Consider the following 9567-nt stretch of genomic DNA (forward strand, 5'->3'; position numbering starts at 1 on the left):
TCCAATCAACTCTTCAGGTTAGGAATGTTAGGTTAAGTGACTTGTGAATTTTCAGTTGTGGAGCAAGGGCTAGAACACAACTGCTTTTATTCCAAATCTTTTCCTCTTTCCATTTTACTCCGAGGTTCTCTGGGACAACAATTGAATAGGATTCCTCAGTTCACAGTTAGGAGAAGAGTGAGCCACTCCCTTGATTATTTTGAATGGCCCAGGATACTCCAGTCTCCTTCCTGGAAATGTGTTCTGCTTCCTGAAAACCCTATACCACACCAACTTCCCAGGCTATTTAATAATCTCATGGCATCTCTTTCAGAAGATGCCAGTAATAAGGATTGTCAATTTCAGCAATAAATGATTTTAAAGAAAAGGGAAAAAAGACATTTATCTATAGAGAATATGCATTGTGATCCAGGGTTTTTTCTTATGTAATCTGTGTAGTATATCTTAATTACCCTTATATGAAATACACACACACATACACACACACACACACACAAAGAATCCCTCACAATCTCACCACAATTCAGAATACTTATAAAATATGATGTATGAAGTAAAAATCTCCACCTATGGTCACTTCAATCCCACCAGACCTCCATTTCAGTCTATATTCTTCTAAACTTCAGATAGAGCACACTCTATTAATCTCTGTCTCTGTTTCCTTATATTTTCACCTAAAATAACATGAGATAATGTTATACAGACTTGTCAGCAAATTACTTTCTTTTTTTCCCCCAATTAATTATATATCATTCACACCCGCATGAATTTAACCTTTAATTCAGCCTTGGGAGAAAGTATGATTATACTGAACTCATTTACACAAACAAGGATATTGAAGATCAGACATTTCAAAACTTTTGCCCAAGACCACAGATTAAATAGCAGAGTCAGTATATAGACCCAATTGTCCCATATTCCATAGCCCACAGTCTTTTCCCTGAAGCATTGAGTCTCTCTCAGAGAAGAAAGAACAAACTCACCTGCCATGTCCATTGTTTTATGCACAGTCTGCTGATTAACATCATACGTACTAAGCCTATCTAGTGTTTGGAATACTCTATCAAACTTTTGAGTCTCCCTTAATTCCACCTGTTACTGAGCCCACTCCAAAAGCAAAAGTTGTGAACATTCAGAGGCAGCTGCAGAACTAGTCAGAATTGGCACCATGTCCATGGCAGCCACAGAGATGCTGGGGAGATGCCTGTGGCCCTTGAGCCAATTCTCTGTGCACTGTTGCTGGCATCAGGGTGATTCTAGACCTGGTCTTGTGTGTCCAACCGTTGTTCACTTAGTGCTGGGTTAGCACAGTGGCAATAATATCTAAACTACATCATAAGCTTTACTTTTATGTAAGAATCTTCCATGCTAGGGTTGGACTTTTCAAGTTGATTCCTTCCATCATTGTCTTAGAGGCAATGAGATACACTCTAGTCTCAGACATCATGCCTATTAGCATGCAAGCCTGATTTTTAGTGACTAGCTCTCTGCTTGTCACACAGAGACTGTTCAACTGATTTTGACTAATAGACTGAATGAATAGATGATAGGGTGGTACTGCTGGATCCTAGGTTTTAGCTGCTCACAGTGACTAAGTTCAGAACCTTAAGGTATTCCAGTCAAAACTAGCTGACTGAGACTCCTGTAGCATACAAAAGGAAAGAACTTCCACCTTGGAATAAGAAAGCTGGGGTCATTGTCCTAGATCTGTTTATAGCTATATAATTATAGATGGGTAACTTAATCTCTCTATGTCTCAGAATATTCATCTTCAAAAAAGGGAGAAGATACAAATATAACAGCTTTATTTCAGAGTTCTTTTGTGTAATTAATGAGAGTAAATGTTAGTGTGGTTTATTAACACACCATATTAGAGTTGTGGGTATATAGAATTTTTAAATCTAATAATTAGAAACTACACTAAAGATTGGGCACTATCTTCATTTTCAAGACGAAGAAATTACAGTAGCAGGGTAGATGTGAAATCATTGGAAACCGAATTTCACTAATGTGCAAGAAGCCCAGGTGAGCTTGAAGGAGCACTGATAGTTGAATTATATTTATCAAGGAAGCATTCTGAAGAAGATGGAGTTGAAGAACACAGTGCTGTTCAGACAACCTAAAAGGTAACTAATTTCTGAAAGCTTTTTCCAGTTTGTGCAAACGTTAAAATTCATTTCTCTTAGGAATAACACTATTGTGGACTCTGAAAACCATATGAACTCTGCCTCCTAAGTCTTTCTTTCACTAGTTCTTTATTTATTTTTACATCCAAAGGAAAATTTTTTATTGAATTATCCAAATTGTCTCCATAAAAAATAACAATCTGACCAATAAGGCCAGTCAATGGAATCACTCTGAACTATATTTTTTCAATGTAATCAAAACTCAACCTGCCTACGCATCACAAGACAGAAAAGCGAATCAATTATTGGCTATAGCCCCTCCCAGACCATCTCTTCCTCCATGCCTTGCTCCCTGTTTCCAGTTTACTACTCTGACATCTTTGGTTTCAGATATCTGTTTCTGACTTCTCCTTTGTCTTGGGCCTTCATTCTCTGCCTAAGTGACTGTCCCAACCTTACCTAACTCAACTGGACTCTCAGCTTCCAGTGTGCTGAGTTTTAGCTTCCCTGCAGCTCTATTTAAGATACATTTTGCTGCTAGCCTTGACCTTGCAAGAATGACAGCAGGAAGGCTAACCTCATCCGGTGCCTCTCACTCTGATTCTAGGTCTCTCCATTACCAGAGGGAGAGTAAATGTATTTCTGATTTTTGCTGAGTGAGTTGAGTTGTGCATTGAAGGTGTGGAAGTTTAGTAGCTGTGTTCTTATTTATCATCTCTAAAGATCCTCCTCCTTTCTATCTTCATTGACTCTTGTTTTTCAACTGCTGGGTTCCTAGGTAAATCAGATTTTACTTGTTTACACTAGGTGATCTGAGGTATACATAAACATAGATGCAGTAAAATTGGAAAAAAAAAATTAAAGAAAAGATTTAAAACCCAAGTAAGCAAAGTGGTGGAAGGAGAAGGAAAATAAACTTTGGAAAATCAAGGCTGTGAGTTATGACAGCTGAATCTATCATTATGTCTACATTTCCTGGTTTCTAAGAAAAAAAGACACTTGATGTGTTATGCAGTTCTAATTCTTTATTAGGAGGAAACAAACAAGTTCAAATTAGAAATAGGCTATACTTTGGTTTACTTTCTGAGTGAAAAAAAAATCTTAGTAGACTCACATAAGGGATTTCGAACAAAAATAATGAATAATATTTTCTGTATTTGTATCCCTCCTCCCCCTCAAAATAAAAATACTCCTGCATTCCATGTATGAATATTTCTTTTACTGAAACTCTACAAAATTTGAGAAAACACATTGCATCTTGTTCTGTAAAGGTAGTTCTATACATACCAGAGAGAGGGTTTTCTGTGAAGCAAATAATACCTAAGCTTCAGAGTCCCTTACAGGTCTGGGACACTTCCAAGTCAGTGAACCAAATTTGCAATTGCAATTTGTTTTGTTTTCTTACTTGTATAAGTTTGTCATCCCACAAAATGTATATTTCTCCAAATCAAATTTCATGTAATCTAGGTGATCTCTTTAATCTAAGGTAGTTTTAGAATTTGAGGAGTGACTAGTGGACAGATTTTATTGGCTAGCCTTCTGAAACGTCAGCTGTCTTCTCCAAGCAGTTAACATTATCTATATGGCAGTCAAAAAATAACTAAGGTCTCATAGCAGTATTCAAAGGACAGCTATTCATTATTGTTGATTGAAAATATCCACAAACCCTAGATAATATGGTTTTATTCAATGGTTATTTATTAAAATCTCACAATGGATTTGTTTCTGTGTTAAATGCAGTCAGTATTAAAATCAAGGACATAGGTACTACTTTTAAAGAACCACCAGTCTAATGGAAATATATATGCATTATCATATAACATCATGAATACTATAATTACAGTATATACGAGCATGAGAGAGTTAAAGTAAACAATTATGTAAGTTAGACTTAACTTCTCTGAACGATTTAGAGAATAATTCACCCAATAATAAAATTAATAAATGTAATATTTTGTTATGAAAATTGATAATTACCTTAAATTTCCTAGTAATTTGGGGTATATTTATTAAACATTTTGATAGTGATCCTTTACAGGAATAAAAAAGAAGTAAAGAATCATAGAAGAGTAAGAGTGAGTTTAGATATATATGAATCATTTGAAAATATAAAGGAACCTGAAATAATACATTTAGGGCTTTGACTGGCTAGGGAGAAGGGACCTAAGATTAGGATGAAGGAGATAACTGGGCTGGTCAGAGGATCCTAAGTGGTCCTACAATGCCTCACACGAATATCTGATTCACAGAACTGAAAGGGTCATGTGAGATAAGCATTTTAAAGCAAACAAGGTTACTACCAAGGTTTCTCTATGTTAACTATACAACCAATATTACATCTCCAGAGCCATGACAACGTGGGGAATCAATATACCACCTATTAAATCTTTTTGTGTTGCTTGTCTATCCCGTTTCATTGCCAGTAATTCTAGAGCTCATATATACGTTTGTTACACATGGACTCACCAACTTTCATCTTAAGGTGGGCCTTCTACAGAGTCCTTCAATGCTGATGATGCTGATGTTGCTCATATTGTCAAGGATACCAGGTCAGCCTGAAAAAAAATCCCCAAAACCCTTTGTATCTTCTGCAGTTTATGTTGGAATACCTTCTTGTGTCCAAAGTGCCACTCTCTTGAAGATGAAGCTCAGAAGTCTCTATTATTGATACTGTATCCTGGTTGCTCCACAATGGTTAAAACTCTGCCATTATGCCTCCAGTGGCAAGACCTGATGTCACAGCTAAATCCTTCACTCCAAAGCATTGTCACTGTTCATCCTTTCTACACCCACCAGATTGCAAATATAAAAGTGCAATCTATTAATATCTCATGGTTAAACTTGATCCTATCTTTGTTCTTCTCACTGGCATTAGTGGAGATCATTGTTTTAGCACTGTAGTTTCTCAAGGAGAAAGATAGGATGGCAACTTCTTGGGGGTATAGTCAATTAAGAGTAGTTCATTCCAGAATGGTTTTCAGCATCATATTTCTTTATATACACTCATGCAGTCAGTTCTCCCAGTACACCTTGATAGTTTTAGCAGATGGTCCAGGGTCTGCTTCCTTCTCAATGTAGCACTCTCAAATCACACTTCTCCACAACCTGCTGGCCCTGACTCTTTCCAGGCATGTGGTAATATTTATCTCAGAAACCTTGTTTACCCTGCCTAGCATATGGATCTTGGCTGGAAAAACCTGAGTCCTTCAGAAAGACTTGCAGGTAGACCAGATAAGAGTTTGTATCCTTTCTTTTCCTTCATTTCCTCATGACATTTACTTACCTCCTTCTCAGCAAACTTCAAGCTTTGCATATTAATAATTTATCTTTCTGAAGAAAAGAAGTTCTGTCTCACTACTCAGCACAGAGACCCACATATGCATTAGTTTATATCTGAGGAAGACAGACATAAACCTCAAGAAGGCTGTGGCCTTGTAGGGAAAAAAAAATCTGAATAAATATTTATAAAACATCATGATGCTGTGGAGAAATTAGGCTATAACAGAACAATACTTTGAAGGCCTGTGGGAATAATACTGCCTGAAACAAATACAGCAAAACACAAGTTTTAATTGACTACTTCTATCTGTTTTGGACAAATCCAAATAGATTGTCTAGAAAAAACACAGAGTGAGGAGTCAGAAAGTTCTTAGTCTTTCAAATTGGATCTGGAAATAATATGCCCCAGCCCCCATATTTGCAGATACTTCCAAATTGAAATTATTCCACCTCCATGAATATGAAAGCCATCACAGGTTTTGTCTCAGCAACTTTTGCTGGGAAGTTACCCAGAACAGAAAAATATTAGATCCTGTATTTTCCTTTATAAGAAAAAATGTTATATGACTCAAAAAAAAAAACCTTCCCTGAAGAACAGAATTATTGTACTTCAGTGACAATCTGTTATTGTGCTGTTTTCTAAATGAGTTGATTAAAATTCAAGGTATCCTAAATTCTACATTCCTCCCATATGGCTCTCTTGTGTTTACTATGCAATTTGTGAGCTAACTAACCTAAAAAAAATGTTTTTTTTTTGAACCCATATTATAGCTTTTGAATGATGAGGATTTTTTTTTTTTTTAGCCTTCAAGATCAATGTTTAAATTTCCCAATACGTTTCAAAAATAAAACAAGATATACTACCATGGTAAAACATTTTTATGCTAAAAAGTAAATTTAATTAACTCCAAATAAAATGAAATAGAAGAGGAAGAGGAAGAGGGAGAGGTAAAGAAGACCATCAATAATTCAGAAGTTTAGAGTATAAATTACATGATTTTCACAGTGTTAGCTAGCAATAGCTGGAATTATGTCCATTTGAACCAAGTTATTTCCATTTCCAGGTCTGTTGTCTTTATTTAAGAATCACCAGAGTAGCAGTTACTATATCTAGATACTGTCCCAGGCACTTTACAAATATTACATCATTAAATCCTCAAAATAATCTTATGAGGTGATACAACCACAATCTCCATTTCACAGATGAGGAAAATGAGGAAGACAGTATTTCTACTTGGCAGAACCAGAATTCAAGGTCACGTGAGATATTTTAAAAATTTCTGGCCTAATTTAGATCAATGAAGTGAGAATCTATGGAGGTTAGACAAAGGCATGCACATATTTTCAAAGCTCCCAGTTGATTTTAATAGGCAGCCAGGTTTGAGAACCTCTGTGCTTCAGGGAGCTTCAGCAGAAAACAGTGGACAAGAGCAAAGGACTGTGTAATCAGATAATCCTGGGTGCAAACCTTAGTCCTTTTACCTAATAGGAGCACAGTTAGGAGGAAGTTACCTTTCTGGCTGTGTCTTGATTTCCTCATTATCAACTGGGGTTAATAATGATACACCATATCTACTTGATGGGTTTGCCACAGGGCTAATATTTAATTCTTTCATCACACTGACTGAAATGTGTTAGTAAAGAAGAAACTCTTGCATGTATGTCATAGGAAAATTAACAGATTAAGAGAAGATTGGGGCTACAATAATTTGATGGGATATGGTAACTTAATAGGTTTAAGTTGGTTGATGATTTAGGTCCTACTTATTCTCTATTTTATATTATTTTGTTTCATGGTTTTTAGAATATCTGAAATCATTCCTGGAGTGCTTATTTAGGAGGTCATGAATGTTGATTCATAACTCTCAATTGTACATTGCAATTATTATTTTTGTTTTTAATATATTTCTTTAATGTCTATAACTAAAATTTGTGTATAATTTGTATGCACAAATCATTGGTTAAGCTGTTGACACATAATATCCAATTAAATATTTATATTGTCTCTATGAATTAGTTATAGTTTTTCAAATTTTACTAGGAAATTGAGACACATAGCTAATGTGTTTTCCAGCATCAGATACTGGTTTTCTCCCCTCTCCTGTCTTGTAACACATTTACAGAACCACTGTAACACATTTAAATTTTTTCTTACAACAGTATCTTAGTTCTGTAACTGTCTGGATTAATCAGCATTTACTACTGTAATGCTGCATAACAAAAAACAAAGCCAAACAAAGCTTAATGATATATAATAATAATTGTTTTGTTTTTGTTTTTTCACTCATGTAGCTGCAGCTTGGCTGTGATTCATCTGAACTGGTTGGATTTGTCTGAGTTTGGCTCCAAGCCAAAGATAGGTTCATGTGAATTCCATGTGTCTCTCATTCTTCTGGGACTATGGGTTATTTGACACACATTCTTATATGATAACAGCAGAAATAAAAGAGGGGTGAGAACAGAACTGCAACTTTTAAGGCTTGAACTCAAGCTGGCCCACTGTCACTTCTCCTTACACCTATTGATCAAACATTGATGGACAGGGATATATTCTCTGCTTCTAGTAAGAGGAACTGAAAAGTCAAATCAAAAAGGTCAGAGATACAGAGAGTGGTAAAAAATTACAGTCAATGATATACAGTCCCTTTCAGTTAGTAAGTCACATATCTAATACTTGAAACTGAAATCTCTCTTAATACAGAATTGGGTGTCTTTTGTGAAATTTTTTCATTGACAACCTAGGAATGATAATTTCAGAAGGTTGAAGAAAATAACAAAATGAAATTTGGTGGGCTCTTTTCTATGCTCTTTATCTGTTAAAGTTAGAATTAATAATTTTATTAATTGTAACTAATTTATAGGATCCCCAATTGTGAATTAGTGATTAACAGGTGATTATCTATCTATTACAAGGTCAACATGTATACATGTTGGTCAGAAGCAACTACACATGCACATACAATTACTTTGAAGATCGCAGTCACAGTAGGCTATTTCTCCTTCAATTTAAAACTTTACATCCGAGATTCAAGATGGTGGAGGAGTAGGTGGATGTGGAGTTCATCTCTCTCCATGGATTCATCAGGAATATATCTATAGATGCAACAATTCTCATAGAACACTGGCTGAAAACTAGCAGAAGACTTGGACACCAGAAAGGACTATAAATATCCCAGCATAACTGATTAGGATGGAAAAAAGAAGGGAGAAGCAAGAGGAGAGGAAGTGGGATGTAGCCTGCACCCCAGGGTGGGGGAGCTGAAGCAGAGGAGAGATTCCCAAATTCAGGAAAATACCCTCTCTGACAGGGAAATTAATTGGGACAGAAGGGAAGCGTTTGAGGCTGTCAGAAGAGGGTAAAGTGGCCAATCTGTGGCAGACAGGACTGAGTGAAAAATACATGACAGTCCATAATGTGGCCCTACGTGCCCCAGACTGGGAATTGTGTTCATAGGTATGCAAGGGGGCTGGGAGCTGGTGCATGGAGATTGGAGAACAGGCCTAGAAGGAGAAATCCTGTTGGCTGTGGGAAGACAGACAGAGAGGATGGGAGGGAGGAAATCTGCAGCAGGGAACGCCTATGGAGGAAGACCAGACTGTCATGGAAACAGGACGCTACCACTGAGTCACACGCACAGGGAGGAGCCACTGTTGTAACCTCTCTCTCCCCACATGCCAGCGCCTGCCAACAACAATAAAAGAAGCCCACTCAGGGCTGGCTCTTGGGAACCAGCTGTCAAGCAATGAAAAAAAAAAAAACCCTCAGAACTGGCCCTCACATGCCTGCTGGTGCCTGGGCACCAGAAATAGCCTGGCCAGGACTGGCCTCATGTGTCTTATGCTGGACACCAGAAAAGGTCCTCACTAGAATCATATCTGTTGCACCTGTGGCTGCCGGCTTCCCTGCACATTTGGTGCTGCCAGCCCTCCCAAAATCTAAGCAGTCATACCAACTCTGCCCCCAGTCCTCAGAGAGGCAGACCCAAGAAGTCCAAGGCAGCCTCAGGACCAGACTCCTATGGGTGGACCACATGCAGAGGTGGTGATAAAATCAAAGCTGGACCCCAGGGATGGGGTGACTAAGGAAGAAGATCAAAAATCTTTCCATCAGCTGTACAAGCTGCAGATTAAACCCTGTGATCAGCTAGGTAGACCCTGTATC

Source organism: Aethalodelphis obliquidens, unplaced genomic scaffold, assembly GCF_003676395.1.
Source record: "Aethalodelphis obliquidens isolate GAN/ISIS:26980383/991018 unplaced genomic scaffold, ASM367639v1 scaffold58, whole genome shotgun sequence".
Classification (NCBI taxonomy): domain Eukaryota; kingdom Metazoa; phylum Chordata; class Mammalia; order Artiodactyla; family Delphinidae; genus Aethalodelphis; species Aethalodelphis obliquidens.